At 33.7% G+C, this 13,002-nt stretch overlaps 1 protein-coding gene and 2 pseudogenes across 3 annotated transcripts in view; 2 read left to right on the plus strand and 1 right to left on the minus strand.

Annotated features, from left to right (window-relative positions):
* Window positions 1-13,002, minus strand: part of PDE3B (phosphodiesterase 3B) — a 168,940-nt gene that overhangs the window by 126,481 nt on the left and 29,457 nt on the right. The gene's annotated exons all lie outside the window — the stretch shown is intronic.
* On the plus strand, window positions 2,572-2,937 carry LOC309605610 (large ribosomal subunit protein eL39 pseudogene; annotated as a pseudogene). The gene has a single exon. The product of its transcript is annotated as a large ribosomal subunit protein eL39 pseudogene (transcript).
* On the plus strand, window positions 3,683-5,620 carry LOC309605596 (ubiquitin-conjugating enzyme E2 D3 pseudogene; annotated as a pseudogene). Its single transcript has one exon. The product of its transcript is annotated as a ubiquitin-conjugating enzyme E2 D3 pseudogene (transcript).

The raw sequence follows: 13,002 nt of genomic DNA on the forward strand, positions 1-13,002 counted from the left end.
GGAAGGAGGGAGGGAGATTATTGCTAGTAAGTATAATGCACCCTGTTTCCAGGGCAACTGTCAAAGTCCTGGAGTGCCTGATTCAGCACTTCTTCATCTGTTTACAATCACTCCAGCACTCTGAAAATGTGGTCATTGCATTCTATTTTGTGCAGCAGCGAATTCAGCATATACAAAACAGTATTTAACCTTTTTTTTTTTTTTGCTTTAATAGGCTCACATGAAAGATCTGAAAGAGCTATTATCCACATATTTTTTAAACAGTATACAGTTTTTCACCTTATTACTATATAAATAATAAAAACATTCCCAGTATTATACAACAGAATGTAATTGTAACATACACTTAACATCCATGCTATAGCAACATTCAATTAAAGGTTAAAATATTTTATTAGTAAATGAGCCAAGACCATAAATATACTTTTTCCACAGTAAATACTCCACATTCAACAATAAACACTGTAATTTAACCACTAACATGGATTTGAAGTCACAAAATAAAAACTAGAAGCTACAATTTCATTCCTAAAATTGTCTTTGCCTATTTTATTCTGCACTATGTAAAATAAAGCTACAATTCCCAGTTTGTTTATTTTTGTTTTATTTTATTTTGGAAGAGGATGCCTATAGTAAAGACTCTACACATATGCGCGTGTGCACACACACACACACACACACAGTTAAAAAGAGCAGTTATAATCCTTCTTGAAATGTAATTTTGATTCTAGAATTTTATTTTATTATAATACAAACTAAACTGTCAGTATATACTCATAATAGTAAAGTAATAAATAAAAACTTATGAAAAGGACACATAATTATATACTATGGTAATTGGACAAGAATATGAGATTGTCCAATCCAGTGTTACTTTTCTTAAAATCAAATTTATTGAAGTCAAATTTACTTACAGCTATTTAAAATGTTCAGTTTAATGATTTTTGACAAATATTGTACAACTGTGTAATTATCCCCACAACTAAGATACAAATATTTCCATCACCAACAAAAGTTCCCTCAAACTCCTCTGTATTCAATTCCCCCTACCACTGGCCCTAGGTGGCAGATCACTGATCTGCTCTGTGACACTATAAATTATTTTTCATTTTCTAGAATTGTATATAAACTGAATTATACAGTATTTACTCCTTTGGATATGGCTTCTTCCATTTAGCATAAGGTTTTGCTAATGTTCTGAGATTCACACATGTTGTGTGTATTCATAGTTCATTCCCTTTTATTAATGAGTAGTATTCCATTGTAGGGATATACCACAATTTGTTTACCCACTCACCTGTGATGAACATTTGGGTTGTTTCTAATTTACGGCTTTTATGAACAAAAGTGCTACAAACATACATGAACAAATTTTTCTGTGGATATATGTTTTTATTTCTCTTCATTAAATACTTAGGAGAGAGCTCCAAGATCATACGCTAAATTGCCAAAACATTTTCCAAGGGAATGTACAATTTTACATTCTTAGCAGGAGTGTTCACATTTTTTGCCTAATTTTAATTTGATCATTTGTTTTCTCTTTACTGAGTTGTAAGAGATCTTTAAATATTCTGGAGAGAAGTCATTTGTCAGATATATTTATTATAAATAGTTTTCCCATGCTAGTGTTTACCTTTGCATTTTCTTACTGATGGCTTTCAAAGAAAAGTTTTTAATTGTAATGAAGTCCAGTTAATTTTTTTTTTCTTTTATGGTGTTTTTTTTATGTTCAGAATTTTCTTCTAGATGTTTTATAGTTTTTTTTATTTTTAAATTTTGGTCTATAACCCTTGTGTTGTGTATGGTGTGAGTAAGAGTCGGTGTTCATTTTTTCCCCTCCAGATTAGCCAGTTGTTCCAGGACATTTGTTGAAAAGACTGTAACTTCCTCCTTTGATGTGCCTTGGCACCTTTGCTAAAAATCAACTGATCTTATGTGTGTGGGTCTATTTCTGGACACTCGATTCTATTCTATTGATCCATAATGTCTATCTTATTACTACTACCACACTGTAATTAAATAAATCTTGAATCAGGTAGTCTGAACTATGTTCTTTTTTAAATTGCTTTGACTGTCTTTCCATGTTAAAAAAAAATGTTTTTTTGGCTGCCACACAGCATGAGGGATCTTAGTTCCCCCACCAGGGATCAAACCGTGCCCCCTGCAGTGGAAGCATGGAGTCTTAACCATTGGACCACCAGGGAAGTCCTGTAAATTAGTTTCAATCTAATTTTGAATTAGATTGTCAGTAACTTTAAAAAAAAGGAAAAAGACTGCTGAAATTTGTATTAAAATTTCACTGAAGTACAGATCAATTTGTAACTCAGTGTTTCTTAATCTCTATCTATACATTAGAATTACCTGGACACATCAAAAGATAACCCAAGCCTACCTAGACCCCCATCCCAAACCAATCAAATCAGTAGGTTCTAATATGGAGCCATGATTCAGAAATTCTGGTTTAATCTTTCGGAGAAAATGTTTCCATTAAAATTAAAGATATTTGAGACTATAAAGAACTTTTTGTCATAAATATTGCTGGTGTCTAATTAGAAGCTGGGATATCCATTTAAAAAATTAATTTCCCTCTTTTCTCTTGTCCACCATCCTATGTGCGGTTGGATTTGCTCCTCGCCATGTCTTCTCACAAGACTTTCAGGATCAAGCAATTCCTGGCCAAGAAACAAAAGCAGAATCGTCCCATTGCCCAGTGGATTCAAATGAAAACTGGTAATAAAATCAGGTACGACTCTAAGAGAAGACATTGGAGAAGAACCAAGCTGGGTCTATAAGGAGCCTCACATATGAAGTGGCACACATTATCAGAACATCACTAGTGTCTGGAACAGCTGCCTGTGTTTGATGCTCTCTCCTCTTTTCTTGATCTTTCCTCACCACTGCTCACTGTGTAGCTCAGTAATAAACATGTGACCCTTTTGTTGGAAAAAAAAAAAATTAATTTCCATTTGTTAGAACCTCAGACCTAATATTTAGATAAGACCCAAGCCTCCTGGTCATGCCAACCTTAAAAAAAGAAGAAATTTGGAAAATTTTCTAAAGATATTTGAGGAAGAAAAACCCAGGAGAAAAAAAAACTGACAATCTAGAATTCTACATCTTGGTAAACTATCATTCAAAAGTGAGAGTTAAGCAAGGAAACTTTCAGACACACAAAAAGAGCTTACACTAACTGAACCTAACTGAAAGATATTTCTGTGTTATAAAGAAAAATATTAAAACAGAAGGAAGGAGTGTGACACACACAAAAAATACAGCTAGCCCCAAACGGAGTAGTTCAAACAAACATTTAAGGAACAGCTAATCCTAATTTTGTAAAAACTGTTTCAGATAACAGAAAAAGAGGTAACACTCACCAACTTTTTCATAAGTCTAGTGCTACCCTGATATCAAAACCAGCTGAGAACAGATGTTACAAGAAAAGAACATTAAATGCCAAAATGTCTTATGCAAATAGACACAAAATTCTCAATAAAATATTACCAAACTAAACACAGCAAAGTAGAGGAGAAAAACCAATACAAATCTTAGCTGCCTTGATATCAATGAGTGTTGGCAAGTGTCCTAAAATTTAATCAAATAAAAGATCTTGGCATTGAAGGAAAAGAAAGAAGAAAAGGAAGGGAGGGAGGGAGGGAAAAGAAAAGACAAGACAAAACAATACATCACGGCCTAGTTGGGTTTACCACAGCATTACAAGAATTGCACGTATATTTTTCTTTATACTTTTCCGTATGTTTGAAACACTATATGTCATAATTTTTCTTAAGCTCCAAAGGGGTGGTAATTTACAGATCAAAAAAGATTGAAACCTAAATGCCTACAGTAAGGAAAAAGAATAGGAGGTCAATTTACCCACAGACCTCTCCGAAGACTTAGCACTTGAAGATAGCAATTGCCATAGAATGTTGGGGTAAGATTTCCCACTAAAATCTGGGGAGTTTGATTGAAAACCTACATATTTATACTGATAAGACGCTACCTCCACCGTGTTCAGTCAAGCGACTACTTCCCTTCAGACTGGCAGACCAGAATTTTGGTCTCTGGAGAAATTCTAGAGACCAGAGATCCAGAGAAATTCTGCCTTTGGTATAGCAGGCAGCTAGTAGAAAATAGAGGTGAGATAGCAGACTGACACGGGCCAGAAGTAACAGGGAGTTAAGAGCGCCAGGAGACGTCGTGCGCATGAGCCCCGTAGGGCCAGGGAGGCACCAGCTGCCGCTCAGGGAGGAGGCCAGGCTGCAGCCTGAGGGAGGCCCCGGCCCCTCTGCGCCTGTGTCTGGCAGAGCTGGTGTGAGACAAAGGGACAATCCTTCCCAGCCGCGGGGATAATCAAGAGTTTTGGCCTGACCTTTGAGCACACACCGAAATAGTAAGGAGCCAAACAAAAAGCACAGACTATGGTGCTGAAACGGATTAATAAGGAACTTGGTGATTTGGCCCGTGACCCTGCAGCACAATGTTCTGAAGGTCCAGGTGGGGATGATATGTTTCATTGGCAAGCTACAATTATGGGACCTAATGACAGCCCATATCAAGGCGGTGTATTCTTTTTGACAGTTCATTTCCTACAGACTACCCCTTCAAACCACTTAAGGTTGCATTTACAACAAGAATTTATCATCCAAATATTAACAGTAATGGCAGCATTTGTCTCGACATTCTAAGATCACAGTGGTCTCCTGCTTTAACTACTTCTAAATTTCTTTTATCCATCTGTTCACTGCTATGTGATCCAAACCCAGATGACCCCCTAGTGCCAGAGATTGCACGGATCTATAAAAGAGATAAGTACAATAGAATAAGTCAGGAATGGACTCAGAAGTATGCCATGTGATGCTACCTAAAAGTCAGAATAACCTGCATTATAGCTGGAATAAACTTTAAATTACTATTCCTTTTTGATTTTCTTATCCGGCTGCTCCCCTATCAGACCTCGTCTTTTTTATTTTTTGTTTACCTCCCTCCATTCATTCACATGCTCATCTGAGAAGACTTAAGTTCTTCCAGCTTTGGACAATAACTGCTTTTAGAAACTGTAAAGCAGTTACAGGAGAACAGTTGCCCAAGATTCAGAATTTTTAAAAAAATAGAGCAGGTGTATTATGTGGCCAATGTCTTCACTCTAACTTGGGTATGGGATTAAAACCATTCCTCACTGCTTGCTCTAACATGTTGAAGAATCATCTGAGGGGGAGGGAGATGGATGCTGAGTTGCCACATCAAAGGAAGCAGCATTATTCTAGCAGCATCCATTCTTGTGTAAGCCTTCCACTGTTAGAGATTTGAGGTTACATGATATACTTTATGCTCGTAACTGACGTGGCTGGAGAATTGGTATTGAATTTATAGCATCAGCAGAACAGAAAATGTGATGTATTTTATGCATGTCCATAAAGGAATGACCTTTTCTTGTTCTACAGAGAATGGAAATTGGAAGTCAAACACCCTTTGTATTCCAAAATAGGGTCTCAAACATTTTGTAATTTTCATTTAAATTGTTAGGAGGCTTGGAGCTATTAGTTAATCTATCTTCCAATACATTATTTAATATAGCACTGAATAAATGATGCAAGTTGTCAATGGATGAGTGATCAACTAATAGTTCTGCTAGTAATTGATTTATTTTTCTTCAAAAAAGTTGCATAAACCAATGAGTTAGCTGCCTGGATTAATCAGTATGGGAAACAATCTTTTGTAAATGCAAAGCTGTTTTTTGTATATACTGTTGGGATTTGCTTCATTGTTTGACATCAAATGATGATGTAAAGTTCTAGAGAGTGAATATTTTGCCATGTTCAGTTAAAAGTGTGCAGTCTGTTACAGGTTGACACATTGATTGACTTGATATGCAGAATTAATAAGCCATTCAGATAGTGTAGCTTTGTAGGCTGCACATGATACTGGCAGCCCAGGAGTTCACAGAGGGACTTGGGGCCCAGCAGTTCTGAAACGTGTATATGGAGTTTAAGAAATTTATTTTCCAGGTGCAGCCCCCACCTAACTAAATTTTTTCTTTACCTTGTACACTTGACAGCTGAAAAAAACCATAACATGGGAGTAATAATGGGTCAAAATTTACAAAATAAAGTACTGTTTTGGTGTGGGGGAAAAAAAAAAAAAAAAAAAAGAATGCCAGGAGCAACTTTTAACCAATAAGGGACAGATGTTGGTAGATAAAGTGCCCAGCTTCCCTGCACCTCAGTGAGACAATTCTGTGGTATCATGGTCTAAACCAGCATGGAAATGTTCGATATTTACACTGTCCTATATGGCTGCCACTAGCTGCAAGTGGCTATTGAGCACTTGAGATGTGGTTAGTGTGACCAAAAACTGAATTTTAAATTTTATTTAATTTAAGTAATTTATATATAAATAACAGTACATGGCTAGTGGTTAGTACTGGACAGCATAGAGTCTCTCTGAGAGTCTCCAGTAATATTGAATCCCAGCTGCCCACAGCAGTAATCCACTCAATCAATATACTCTTTACTAGTTTTCCTCTTGTACTGTCTCACTTCCCCATTCTCTGATTATAATTCCTAGAATCATCTCCCTATCTTAGAGTCTGCTTTTGAGAGAACTAAGACTCTAAGGATCTGATGAAAGCGTCCAATAGAAAGGCAAAGACTAAAATGAGCCACAAGAAATTAGGAAATGGCAGGAAAAAGAAACAGAAGAAAACATCGATAAAATGTTATTAATAATCTCAGAGAGATAAGAGTAGATATTGCATCCATGAAGCAAAAATATAATATTGAAACGGGAACAGAGAACAAGAAAGCTCTTGGAGAAATTAAAACTACGACAACAAAAATTTTGTAAGTCACTAGAAGGATGAGAAGATGAAGTGAAGGACAAGAAAAATAAAACAAAAATCCTAAGAGATGGACTTGGGGAGGAAAAAAAAATTTTTTTAATTAAGCAATTAATCCAAGAGATACAATGTCAAAATAGGAGATACAATGGCCAATTAATAGTAAGTCCAGAAAGAAAGAATTGAAAAGAGGAAAAAAAGAGAAATTATTAAAATCCACAGGAAATTTTCCCCAAACTAAAAGATATGAATCTCCTAAATTTAAAAAAAAAAATCAAATATCAGCACATGATTGAAAAAAAGACATATACCAAGGCACAACATCACAAAATTTGTGAACACCAGGATAAAGAAAATCCTAAAAACTTCCAGAGAGAAATTAGATTAGCTTCAGACATTTTAATAGTAACACTGGATGCTTTTTTTTTTTTTAAGTAGACTTAGTTCAACAGTAAACAATATTTTCATAATCAAAAAATGTAAATACCAAAAATAGATTTTAAAATTGTGACATAGCTACAGTAAGAGAATAGAAGAAGAGTGAAAGGGAAGGACTCTAAGAGACCTAAATTCTCAATAACATACAAGAATCACTTAAGCCAAGAAATTGGCAGAAGAGGCATATTATTTTAAATTACGTAGATAAATACCACAAGAAACAGTGAAAAGAATTCGGAGTGATTATGTCTGAGGAGCAGGACTGGAGAGTGGGGAAGAACTAGAAAGGGGACTGCAATTTTTCATTTGAATCTTTTAGTGCTGTTTGATTTTTTAACTATGTGTATGTATTACTTTGAAGGAAATAAAAATGTATTACAAAAGCGGAACAGAAATTTTATGTTAAAATTGTTCAAACTTTTGAAACTATTTTTGAATATCAGTTGTAAAGAGATGGTGTATGTAATTGGAATCCAAAGATAATTCCAACACAGATAATATCTACTACTCATTTTAGACATGTCATTCAATAAAACTTCAGAAAGTGCTAACAGGAAATATAGTTAAACCTATTTATTCGTGCCAATGGCAGAGAGCTAGAATTTGAATAAATCCATTTATTTTTGCCTTTAAAATACACACATATAATTTGTCGGGAAGATTAAGCCCTGTATGTGGGGAACGCTAAGCTCTGTATGTTTTAGAAAGTTAATATTAAAATTGGATACTATCACTTGAGCACAAATCAATGAGCTAGGTAGTCACAGAAATGTTATGCACATAATAGGCACTTAGATTTGTTAACTAAATGACCAAAGGAGATACTCCAAGCAGGGCTCCTAAAAACACAAGGAAAAGCCAGTACAAATATAAAATTTACCATGGATAATATGCAAGTAGTAACTGATAACTTAGTATATATTGAATCACTTTTAGTTTCAGTTTCATCTCTTTTCCCTTCCAGCTAACCTTTTGCCTGTCACTGTGTCAGGTTCCCATAAAATGACTGAGCCATGATAAAAGACAGAGAAGGAAATAATGACATCAGAACATTTACGATAGGAGAATAAATTCACTAGTCAGGAGACCTTGCCAGCAACAATATCAGTTGAACATTACAAGTGAGAACACAGTAAGGTTAAAAGAGAAAACTTCATTTGGAAAGAAAACTTCATCTGGAATATTAGTAATTTTTCTTTTTATTAAACAAATATTTTAAGAAATAATACCCTAAAATTTTTTCCTAAAAATGGGAAAAACTGACAAGCCTTTGCTCTGAAAGTTTTTAAAGCACTGTACTATGATTTTAATCTTAGGCAAAAGATTACAGTTGTCAGTTCATAAGTAATTCAACATTAAAACATTCCTTTCTAAATACTTATTTTTGACAGTTTACCTTGATAATTTAAAATTTTTTTCCTGTTTCACAAAATTATTATAATAAAATCAATCAATTTCCTATTTTTCTATCAAATTTTTAATACAACTTCTAGAGCATGTGTTCCCAATAATATATACAACCTCCAAACTTAAACTTTTATTATTCAGCATAAATAATTAACTATGAAGTCTATTTATGTCTAGCTTTATATAAAAACCAAAATGAAATCCTTAATTTCATACTAATAATTAACCTCACTAAATATTAGAGTCCACATATTAACCAATTAGACCTATAGAATGGCAAGAGAATAAGATCTACTATTACCAGCAGAACTAAAAAGGGCCAATACTTTAACTCCAATTTTTAAGGTGACCAAGGCTAAAAATGATATCTATTCCTTTTTTTTTTCCAATGATTGTGACTACTGAGAGCAATGGTTGTGTTGCTTTCATTTCTGTACCTAGGAGCACCTGGCATAATGCGTAATGCCCTCCATCAAATTTTATTGCATGAAAGACTGAATAAATTGTTTTCCTCAATAATATCTATTCCTTTAAATTAAATTTGTGTCTCCATTGTTGGAGGCACCCATAATTAACAAAGGATTTTAGAAAGCAATAAATACTATATTTGTCAGCAAAATAATCCCATTAAGATATCAATATCACAAGTACTAAAAGGATTAAATGATCTCTTAGAAAAGTTTTCAGCTCTAAAATCCTGAGGTTTTACTAACACAGAACACTTTTCTCCTAAAAAGAATTACCTTCTCTCATATTATTCTTTTATAGGCTTCACTAAATAACGCTTGATGCTTTAAAAATGAGAAGCTGTTTCAAACGGAGCCAGACTTTCTAATTAAGTTAACTGGAAACAAGAAAAACTTATTGAGGCTTTCATACGAAGGGAATAAAATAATGTCATGGGCACAGTATAAATTTTAGTGACTAAACAACTTTATATAACTTGCTGAAAAATCATAAAGGAATCAAACATTTCCAATACAATTCTAAAAATAAAACATAAATAGCTACAGGATGAGATGTCATTAGTAAATAATTGTTTGAAAACCTGAAGTTTTTAATGATCAACAAACAAGTACCCCTTTTCATGTACTTTGTACCCCGTAGAAAGAAAAGACGCTTCTACATGAAATAAAAGTTAACTTTATTTTTATAAGAAAGCCTCTCTGATGAGAATGCTTGAACTAAGGGGGAAATAAAGTACTAGATAAGTCTTAAAAATCACCTTATATTTCCCTCGTATGAAGTTTTTTCCCCTATCCTTGGTCCTGTCAGTATAGGATGAGCTGACTCTCTGAACCTATCATATGCTAGGAAATATCTTAACTTCTACAAAGCCAAAGAATTTTTGCCAGGATTATGTGGATTTGGAAAAAGAGGAATTCCAGTAAATTCCAAGTAACCATTTGTTACCACAGAGAAATAAAACTGATTTGTTCAGTTTTGGAAGGGACAGGCTTTTCGTTGGACAGAGCCAGCTGAGAATTATAAAGCTTAGCTGCTTTAAGCCGCAACCCTCACAAACAGCTAAGAAGCAGTCATCAGGAGTGTGATTCTTAGACTAGCAGAAAGTAAGTTTCCAAAAGAAGTTCTCTCAGCTTTCAAAAGAATAACTTCTAGTATTTCTTAAGACCTCCACATGACCACTTGGTCAGTCACTTTCCTCCATGTACATTATGCATCACGGGTTTTGAAGTAAGACAGAACTGGTTTTTAATACCAGATCAGTAACTACTAGCTGCCTAGTCCTGCTTAACTTCTCTGAGCTTCAGGTTCCTCAACTGTAGAAGAAGACAACCATACCCTATATTTTGATGACTACTTCACAAATTTTATAAGAGAAAAAAAAAGATGATCCCACAGATTAAAAGTAACAGAAACCAATCTTACAGAACTTTTTTCAGCAAATAGTGAAAAAGGAAATACTAAGTCATTGTATGAAGCCAGCATAACCCTAAAACCAACACCTGACATGGACATTATGAGAAAAGAAAATTACAGACCAACATCTCTCATGAACATTAATGAAAATTCTAAAAATAATAATAATAATTTAGCAAGGCAAATCTAGCAACATATAAAAAGGATAATACATATGACTAAGTGGGATTTATTCCAAGAAAACAATGCTGTTGGTTCAACATTTGGAAATAAACCAAAGTAACGCACCACATTAACAAAATAAAAGAAAGAACTCCTAGGATCATCTCAATAGATACAGAAAAAGTATCTGATAAAATTTAACACTCATTCATAATTTTACAAACCTCTTAGCAATCTGGAAATAGAAGAAGGAAAATTCTTTAATCTGATAAAAGGTATCTTTTACCAAAAAAAATACACACACATCCCTCAACTACAGCTAACATCAATTTTAATGTCAATATACTGAATATATTCCCCAGAAGTTGGGGAGAAAACAAGATTGTCCACTGTCCTCACTTCTATTCAACTTTATATTGGAGGTTCTAGCCATTGAAATAAGACAATAAAGAGGCAGAAAAGTATAAAGATTAGAAAAAGTAAAACTGTCTTTGCTCACAGATAACAGGATTATATATGGAGAAAATGCAAAGGAATCTACAAACAAGTGACTACAATGAATAAGTGACTCTAGTAAGGTTTTTTGATACAAGTTCAAGACTTTTCTATTGTATTTCTATATAGTAATAACAATCAAATGGAAAGTCAAATTTATGAAACAGCATTTATTATATAATAACAAAAAATCAAATAATGAATAAATCTTTCATAAGATGGGTAAGATAGCTACACTGAAAACCAAAAAATGATAATGAGAAAAAATTTTAAAGAAGTAAATAAATGGTGAAATACACACAGTTCATGGTTTGTAAGACTCAATATTATTATGACAACCAGTTCCCCCCAATTAATCTATAGCTCCAATGCAATCCTAATCAAAATTCCAGCAAGACGTTTTGTGAAAACTGACAAACCAATCCAAAAATTTATATGGAACTGCAAAGACCCTAGAATAGCCAACTTCAATCTTTAAGAAGGACAAAGCTGAAGGACTTACACAACAAGATTTCAACATTTACTATAAAGTTTTAGTGTGACAATGGTCAAAGGATGGACAAATATACTAATGAAACAGAGTCCAAAAACAGATCCACACATATATGGTCACTTGCTTTATGAAAAAGATGCCACTGAAAATCTGTGTGGGGGAAAGACAGCCTTTTCAATCAATGGTGCTAGAGTTTTGGAAACTAGTATGAAAAAACAATGAACCTTGACCTCAATTTCACACCATTAACAAAAATTAATTCAAGAAAGATCACAAACCTAAAAGTAAAAGGTAAAACTATAAAGCTTCTAGAAGAAAATATATGAAAATATCTTCATGATCTTCATGTAAGGAAAGATTTTTTAAAATATTCAAAAGGCCACTAAACTGCTAACTAAAAACTAAAGTTACTAGCCTATTAATAGAAAAAAAAACAAAAGTCATATACTTCATTAAAATTAAGAACTTCTGTTCACCAAAAGATATCATTAAGAGAGCAAATGGATAAGCCACAGACCAGCAGAAGATATTCCCAGTACGTAAATCCAGCAAAGGTTTTGTATCTAGAATTCACAAAGAATGTAAAAGACTACTATAAATCAATAATAAATTAAAAAATCCAATTTTTTAATGGGCAAAAGATCTAAACAGGAATTCCAAAAAAGAGAATACCCAAATGTCCCATCAACATATAGAAAAGTACTCAAGCATCATAAGCATCAAAGAAATGTAAATTAAAGTGACAATGACACAGCACTACACAACTCACAGAATGGCTAAACACTCATCTGAAGTGTTGATTAGAATGTGGAGCAACTGGAACTCTCATCGACTACTACTGGGTGTATAAATTGGTACAACTTTGGAAAATTGCTTGGCAGTTTCTATTGAGGGTCAAACATATACCTACCCTATGATTCAATAAACCCACTCCTAGGTATATAGTCAACAAAAATTAATATATGTCTACCAAAAGATGTATAAGAATGTTCACAACAGCTTTAATCACAAATGTTCCCCCAAAATGGAAATAACTCAAATGACCATAAACTGGAGAATGAATAAATAATGATACATTTGTACTACGGAATACTACACAGAACTATAAAAGAATAAACTAGTGATACATTTAACAACACGTATGAATCTTGTAGGCACTATTTTCAGCAAAGGAAACCAGATATAAAAGATAACATACCATGTAACTCGATTTATATGAAATTCAAAACCAGGCCAAAAAAATTGATGGAGATAGGAGTTAGGATAGTCGTTAACATATGGAGGGAGTAAT

This window comes from Balaenoptera borealis, assembly GCF_965194805.1.
Source record: "Balaenoptera borealis genome assembly, chromosome: 11".
Taxonomy (NCBI): domain Eukaryota; kingdom Metazoa; phylum Chordata; class Mammalia; order Artiodactyla; family Balaenopteridae; genus Balaenoptera; species Balaenoptera borealis.